At 46.2% G+C, this 8463-nt stretch overlaps 1 long non-coding RNA gene across 4 annotated transcripts; it reads right to left on the reverse strand.

The window, feature by feature from the left end:
* Positions 1–2435: 2435 nt before the first annotated feature.
* LOC125552297 (uncharacterized) lies at positions 2436–7594 on the reverse strand. Of its 4 annotated transcripts, XR_007303503.2 has the most exons (5): positions 7034–7594; positions 5700–6170; positions 5290–5393; positions 2950–4531; positions 2436–2884 (listed from the first exon to the last, which is right to left on the reverse strand). It is a non-coding gene; the product is annotated as an uncharacterized LOC125552297 (long non-coding RNA). The 4 variants fall into 4 exon arrangements; XR_015601478.1 differs by having other exon boundaries at positions 2436–4531; positions 5290–5388; XR_007303502.2 differs by having other exon boundaries at positions 2436–4531.
* Positions 7595–8463: the final 869 nt, after the last annotated feature.

An 8463-nucleotide genomic window follows, 5' to 3' on the forward strand; every position in this document is an offset into this window, starting at 1 on the left:
GGGTCGGGGTTCTGTTTCGGGGTCGGGGGGTCGGGGTGTCGTGTCGATGTCAGGGTAGTGCCGTGTCGGTGTCGGGGTGTTCTTTCGAGGTCGGGGTGTGGTGTCGGGGTCAGGGTGTCGGGTCAGGCTCGGGGTCGGGGTGTCGGGTCAGGCTCGGGGGGTCGGGGTGTCGGGGTCGGGGTGTCGGGGTCGGGGTGTCGGGGTCGGGGTCGGGGTCGGGGTCGGGGTGCCGTGTCGGTGTCGGGGTCAGGGTGTCGGGTCAGGCCCGGGGTCGGGGTCTCGGGGTCGGGGTGTCGGGTTGGGTGCCGGGTCGGGGTCGGGGTGTCGGGTCAGGCTCGGGGTCGGGGTCTCGGGGTCGGGGTGTCTGGTCGGGGTGCCGGGTCGGGGTGCCATGTCGGTGTCGGGGTAAGGGTGGGTGTGGTGTCAGGGTGTCGGTGTCGGGGTGTCGTGTCAGTGTCGGGGTCGGGGTCTCGGGGTCGGGGTGTCGGGTCGGGGTGCCGGGTCGGGGTCGGGGTGCCGTGTCGGGGTCGGGGTCGGGGTGTCGGGTCAGGCTCGGGGTCGGGGTGTCGGGGTCGGGGTCGGGGTCGGGGTGTCGGGGTCGGGGTCGGGGTCGAGGTGTCGGGGTCGGGGTCTAGGGGTCGGGGTGTCGTGTCGGGGTGCCGGGTCGGGGTTGGGGTGCCGTGTCGGGTCGGGGTTTTTTCCTCTTTTTTCCTTTTCTTCTTCCTATTCTTCCTTTTCTTCCTTTTTCCTTATTCTTCTTCTTCTTCCTCCTTTCCTTTTTCCTCTTCTTCTTCTCCTCCTCTCCTCTTTCTTCTTCTTCTTTTTTCTTCTCCTCCTCCTCCTCTTCTTCTTCCTTTCCTTTTTCCTCTTCTTCTTCTCCTCCTCTCCTCTTTTTCTCTTCTTCTTCTTTCCTCAAACTAAACTAAACCTAAAACTAAACCTAAAACTAAAACTAAAACTAAAACTAAATCTAAACTAAACATAAACCTAAAACTAATAAAACAGAAAAAAGGAAAAAAACTAAATCTAAACCTAAAACTAAACTAAAACTAAACCTAAAACTAAATCTAAATCTAAACTAAAACTAAAAAGGAAAAAAACAGAAAAAAAACAGAAAAAAAGGAAGGGGGCTCACCTGGGGCAGGGCCGGTGGAGGAGGGGGGCGGGGCGGTGGAGGAGGCCCCCGGTGGAGGAGCTGGCCGGGGCCGGGGCGGTGGGGCGCGGGGCGGCGAGGGCCGGGCCCGGGGCGGTGCGGCGCGGGGTAGCGGGGGGCCGGGGCGCGGGGGGGCCGGGGCGCCGGGGCGGCGGGGGGCCGGGGCGGGGGGGGGGGGGGCGACGGGGCGGTGGGGCGGCGGGGGGGGCGGCGGCGGCGGCGGGGGTGGGAAGTGGTGGCGGGGCGCGTCGGGGGCGAGGAGAGAACAGAGTAACGGGCGGGGGGTACATGCCGTTAGGTAGTGTCCTCTTTGCCGTCCGCCTCTCTTTGCCGTCCGCCCTTTTGCCTCTTTGCCGTCTGCTGGCAGACGGCAAAGAGGTGGGCCGTTAAGTTTTTTTCCAAATGGGTGGGGGTGGGGGCCACCTCTCTTTGCCGTCTGCCAGCGGACGGCAAAGATTCTTTGCCGTCCGCTGGCAGACGGCAAAGAGCTCGTGGACAACAAAGAGCTTCTTTGCCATCTGCCATTTCTTTGCCGTCTGCTTTTGGGTAGCTGATGGCAAAGAGCTTCTTTGCCGTCCGCTAGCTGACGGCAAAGAGCTGGCAGATGGCAAATGAGCTGATTCCAGTAGTGATCCCCTCTGGGTCTCATCACAACCCCGCCGGCACGCAAACCGCAGCCGGTTGCTCATCGCAACCCACTGCCATTGGTGTGGTGTCACTGCTGCAAATCACACAGAGTCATCTGTCGCGTCTCAACCACAATCCTCAACCATGGCCTAGTCTTCTACAAATGCCCGAATCATGGGGTAATAATATATTTAAATGTTGTTCTGCTGCTTTCGGTTGTTGAAATTTTTAATAGTTTGGTTGATGATCCTCCAATTTTATTCGTGCAGAAAAGGGAAGATTCATGTGATTTGCATTTCTGGGAAGTTGCTGATGCTGGGCGTAGTGTTGTGAACATCTAATGATTTGTATTAATGGAAACAGGGGGTATCCCATTTTGCTCATAAATAAATAGTAGAGGCCCTTTTGGTAATAAACTAGAAAAAATGCCTGTGCGTTGCACCAGGCGAAATATTATGTATAAATCGCTCCACATGCTATTATGCAACATTTTTAATATAATTTTTCCAAATGTCAGCAATATGGTCAATGTAACCTTTGAGTGTAGCAATTATGATCTCGACGCACCGCGATCTAGCAGGGTCCGTGCAACAGGATTGTAATGAACGAAATTGCTATCTTTTCTCTAAAAGAAACAGAAATAAGGCAACCTGCAAAAAGTAAGGCTTGACAAGGTTTTCATCCATGGTGACGATGGACCCTGTTTATACTTCCTAGGTTGCAACACCAGGACAACCCGATACAAAATGCCCGTGCGTTGCAACGGGGAAAAAGTATCCACGTACTTAACATTTATAACTCGTAAATACATCTAATTCAATGATGCTTCCCTACAAGCAAACATCGTTTGCAATGTACTTGGGTTGACCGGGAGGAGGAACTGGATGGAAGAGTGCGTTTCGTATCCCACTGCGAGAGCAGGATAAAGATACTCCGTACTTGGGCTAATACAATAGGGAAAATTGAGGAGTTCATGTCGCTGATCTGAGCCGCTAACCCTGTTTTCCATTTAATTCCGATTCCCTCACCATTCTCTCCTGTTGTTCATCTTGTTCACACCACATAAAGGTTCTGAATTGCGTACTCGTATCTTGGCTTCTGGTTCTATTTGCAATAAACAGAATAAAATATTAGGTTGACTCATAATAACTTTAATATAGAGACCTTACCATGTCTCCGATCATCTGAAAAGTCATCTAATCTTGTGCTTTCAGACACCGAAATTGAGACATATGGCCAAGCATGTTGTCACTGATGTGCTGCAAAGGTAGGCACGAGAAAAATGTATGAGGCCACCAAACAATTCTTTTGTGTTATAAATGTACTCCAAAAGGACCAATCATACTAAAATATCATGGTACTGATTTTTAACATAATTTATTCCTCTCCAACTGAATTAAATGAATATATAATTGAAAAGATGTCATGTGCCACCTTCAAACTTCAAAGAAACGATTATCATGTATAATGTTTTGTCACATTCAATCTTGTACAATTAATCTAGTTTCACAAGAAGACGTTGGGCTATCCCTTGGCAATACTCTGAATCTGGTTCTTCAACATGTGTAAGACAAATCTAAACATATACGAAAATCAAGATCCAGCAAATACGCTAGCAAAAGTATTTAGTTTCGTCTTGCTGTCTGGACATGAAGTAAGAACATGAATCAATTTATCTGATGAGGATGTGTCTAGTTTCAGCTTGAAAGGAATAGGTATGATTACTATGAACAAAATATTTAGTTTCATCTTGCTGTCTGGAAAGGAAGTGTTATGATTACTATGAAAAATCTCCTCATGCACCAAACACCTGATGAAATTAGAATGAAACTTCAGGGTGTCACTACTTGAGAACTTGCTCGGTATTCCAAATTACAAACCTTACCTATACGGAACGGACGAGCAACCCTACCCCATTTTTCTATTATACTAATCTTCCGCCAGGCAATACATTTAGCTCCATCAATTAACATGAGCAGAACAGTCCAGCCCAATTTTCCTTCAATCTGAACCCCATGACGTGCAAAGGCAGCCCCTCTTCGATGGCCAGTAAACAGAGTGCATGTGCGCTCCTAGACTCACAATACTAAAATGAAACTCGATTGACCATGTGTTATGGGTAAGTTAGCAATGCCAACACGCTACATCAAATCTGAGGCAACGAAAATTCAACCTCGTCCTTGGCTAACTAGAGGTACTGATGGATTTCAGAGTTAGACCAAAAAGGCATAGACGAGCACCATCTTAAACTACAGGTCTCCTGTGTTTCTAGTCAATTAAAGGATTGTGGCCAATGCCTACAATATGTCATACATGGGGAGCGGATGTACTCAATCACGTCGCTAGTAATGGCCGCTTTATCGAACATTGTCCACGGCCCGACGCGCTTCAGATTGTCATAACATATATCGGAGCGAACATGTATTAGTGAGGGTACCAAGCAAACTATGACAGAAGGCGAGTTGAGGGGATACGTATCTATTGGGGATGTGCCGTCACGGCCGACCCGACAAGCAAGTCCTGACCAGGCTGCCGCCAAGCGAGGGAATAGTGCCTAGGAGCCAGCTGCGGTACTTCTCGTACACCATGAAGTAGATAGCTTTGGAACAGAATACGTATCGAACGTTGTTGATTTTCCTGTGGTAGAGCTCCTTGAGGACCTCGCGGTGGTTGATTTCCAGCAGCCTCTTGAAGGCCAGGAGAGATTTACTCGATCGAGAGGCATGTAGGCCGTCTTCGCTGTCATATTTCCTATATAATAATCAGTAAACTTATAAGTGACAGTTCACTTAATAATGTAACTCCACTATAATAATAAAAAATTGCGTGTAACTCCAATATAATAATGAAGTGGCAGTTCCTATAACTCCAAATTGCATATCTCTTCAGGCTTTATTTGTGCTTGTTTCCTCTCTTTGGAGAGCTTTTGTTTCATCTCAACTGAAGACCATGTGAATCACATCAGAATTCTGCCATGCAAGTACACCTTCAAATTCGAATATGGCGTCACCGTAAAAGAGGAATATGCTAGAAATTCCCACGTTAATCTGAAACATCTGACTGTTTATTAGATAGGAATATGCAAATGTTGAACTGGAATTTAAATGTTTTGGTTGCAAGTGAACTCGGTACCACCCTTGTTGTTAGATATTAGTGATGTGAGAAAAACCATTGTACTACATATATAAATTGAATCAATATAGTTTATTTTACAAAAGCACACAATACAATAATTTAGGATATAGATCAGAGGTTTCTATAGAATCTAAGCATTTAAAAGGAACATCTTTTCACTCATGCTGCAATAACAATTTGACAATGAGAATCTTGTAAGAACTACATTTTTAGGGATACAATCCGGAAATTATCAATTCCTAAGACCCTAGCTACAACCCAATAATGATTTATAACAAGAATGGTCTTACAAGAGCAAGATCAACATAATCTCTGAATTTCGTCAACCATGTGATGCACAGCAACCAACAATGGTGGAGCAAAGTGAGTTGTACCTGAATAGTGCCCGACCAAAGCGACTCAGTCTGAGATTTCGTAGCCACAACCATGGCAAACACGCATGGCCTCACCATGAGTGAGAGAGGGCACCAAAGCTATTCTGGCTCAAATAGGATGAAGATGTTAGTGATAGGATAAGCATATGCCCCCTAGCCGTTGCTTAGACAACTCTGTACATGCAAATACAATACAAAAAATTGTTGGAATTGTCAGCTGAATAGCAAATTCAGTTAGAATTTCATGTCAACATAAAACCCCAATTTAATGAGATCAAGAAATCTTCTTGTTACAAAAATAATAAACACAAGCGCTAGAACAAATAGTTGTACCTAAATAAAGTTTACAGATGCACATGAATATATCCACACGAACAGAGCCAAATGAAGGGTCGAGTCAGTAACCTCACCATGATCCCGAGATAATTGCTATCCATCTGGAGGAGACTCCATCATTACTATGGAGTAGAGCCACAGAACTGCAGAACATCTCTCCTCATGGAAACCGGGGTGATAAGAACACGTAGAGGAGCATCATATCAGGTCACATAAGGCGCGTTGTCAGGCACGCTGGCAGTCGGCAATGCCATGGAGAAGAAGCATAGCAGAAGCAGCTGAGCGTGGATGTAGTGGATCAATGGGAAGGTCAACGCAACAACTTGGACCAATTGAATTGATGGCCATTAGATGGGTCGGTGAGAGAGAATTGGGTGGCACTTGGCTAGGGTCTTTCTTTGCAATGTTCTTCTTCTTTGGGATTGCACTCCATCGCCACACATCCTCGTGGTCTTCCCCATCCCGCCAGACACCCCTCTGCTTCTTCTCACGCTGTCCCGTGGTCTTGTGTCACTCGATGGCCTTACTGCTCGGTGGCTACTTCACTGTAACAATGGGAACCAATCTTGTTTAGAAAGAAGATTCTGTGAGTGAAAACTACAAAACTCATGAATCATCATGAAATCGAATAGCAGTACATCATAACCAAGGGAAGAAATTAATAAGTGAAAGGAACTTGCAGAAATCAATTGTTTATGCAAGGATAGTCTGCAAAATATGTTTGTCAAGACAAATCTAAAACCCAAACTGCTTGTGTGACTTTAATACGAATTAAATTGCTGAACCAAATATGTTTGTCAAGACAAATCTGAAAACCAAACTGCTTGTGTGACCTTATACGAATTAAATTGCTGAACATCAATATAGTGGAAAAGATATTAATAACCTACAGGGTAAGACTTTCAATCCTACTGTTTGCTAGCATGCATAACCATGTGACTCCCAGCATACACCAACAATGCAAAAAAAATAGAGTTGGAAGGCCTGAATTCCTAATACAAAGAAAATGATGATGAAAAACTAATTCAAGATGAACAGAACCAAATCCTACAGCTCATCCATCTTATGAGGCAAGGATTCTGCTTCCAAAATCTAATTGTCTCTGCAAATTCAGATGACCATTATAAGAATAATTAATATATCCACCATGAGCGTCCAGATCTTATTGGAGCTGCTATGTCTAGGCATAAAAAAGGGAAACACCTAACTGCAACTTCTTTATACGATTAAATAAAATTTGATAATACATTTGTCAAACAATAGGAGCCGGCGTACCCATGTGTCTTGAGACTCCACATGATGTAAATTAATTAGCAACCCATTATTCTAGTAACCCAATTAACTCCCACCATCATACCATTTTTTGAATCATATGAAAGGAGAGTTAGTCTCATATGTCGGAGTATACCTCAAGGATCTGTGACTGAAACTGGCTGGGACAAACACACAAACACCTTGTGTGCAAAAAATAACTGAGAACATCCACAAACACATGTGCATCAGAACTTGAGGTGGAGGGCGGTGTAGAGGGGGCGGAGGGGTCGCGGGCAAGTGCAGCAACGACCAACTGGCGGTGGCTCTGGTCGAGCGGCGAGCACGAGCCCTCCCGGGCGGCGTACAGCGAGGAGCTCGGGAATGCAAACGAAAGGAGGAGACGAAGAAGACTGGTGGTGTAGGATGCTTCGAACACCTCCGTCGGCCATCGGCCGGCAGCCGGCGCGGAACCGGACTAGCTAGCGGTGGCTCTGGTCGAGCGGCGGGCGCGAGCCCTCCCGCGTGGCGTGCAGCGAGGAGGTAGGGCGCGCGAAGGAAAGGAGGAGCTGAGGAAGACCGGTGGTGTAGTGTGCTCTGATCACCGGCGTCGGCCATCGGCCGGCACGGCACCAGATCGAGCGTCGCGCAGGTCGTGCGCCTCCTGGCGGCTGGGATCGGGAGGAGAGGGAGAGAGGAGAGCCCGTGGTCGTGCATGTTCCTGTTTTTTGTTTACAAAACCTGGACGAAACATTTTCTCACATTAGAAAAAGACTTCGGGTTCAATAGAAAAAACAATAGGGACTTCATTGCAAAACTACCACGACGGTGAACCCGGAGACTCAATCTGTGCTTTATTATTAGGGAAAGATAAATAAATTAGCAAAGGCCCTGTCGGGTCAGCTTTGTTCTCATTCGAAGAAGTCGAGCAAATTGCTGTCCAACAACCAACTATGTCATCAAATTGATGTTTCACAGCCAAATATGTGAACAACTAAACAACAATGTCATCATGTTTTAGTCGTCATACAATCACCAAACACAAATCAGTATACATAACAAGTGATGTTCTCACAGGAAAATACTAAACAACATGTTCATCCGGTTTCAGTTGTCATAGCAAACACAATTTTACATAGTAGATAAAAAAACGTCTTCTGATAGGAAAATATGACAAAAGCAATGTAATCATCATCCGCAGCAGCAGCGTCAACATCTTCGCCATGTGTATCAATCTGAATCATAATTTCCCATGGTCTCATCTTCTTCTTTATCCTCAACGTCCTCGAACGTTGGCTTCTTCTTGGTCAACTCTTGTATGTCCACAGCACGACAGGCAATCTTTTCGCCGGCGTCATTGACATGATGGTTCTCAAAGATATTAGGAACATCCGTATTATCTTGTACATCAGGAGCAGTGTAAGCATCATCTTGTTGTGCAACTTTATTAAACGAATTCCTCTGCTCAAATATTTGCAATACTATCTAGTCATCGCTGCGAGCAAATGTGTCTTCCAAGAAAAATATCTATGTTTCTTGATTTGCCAAAATAAAAGGCTCGTTGGTCCGGTACGCCACCTTGACATT

This window comes from Triticum urartu, chromosome 4A (assembly GCF_056163025.1).
Source record: "Triticum urartu cultivar PI428250 chromosome 4A, HENAU_Tu73, whole genome shotgun sequence".
Lineage (NCBI taxonomy): Eukaryota > Viridiplantae > Streptophyta > Magnoliopsida > Poales > Poaceae > Triticum > Triticum urartu.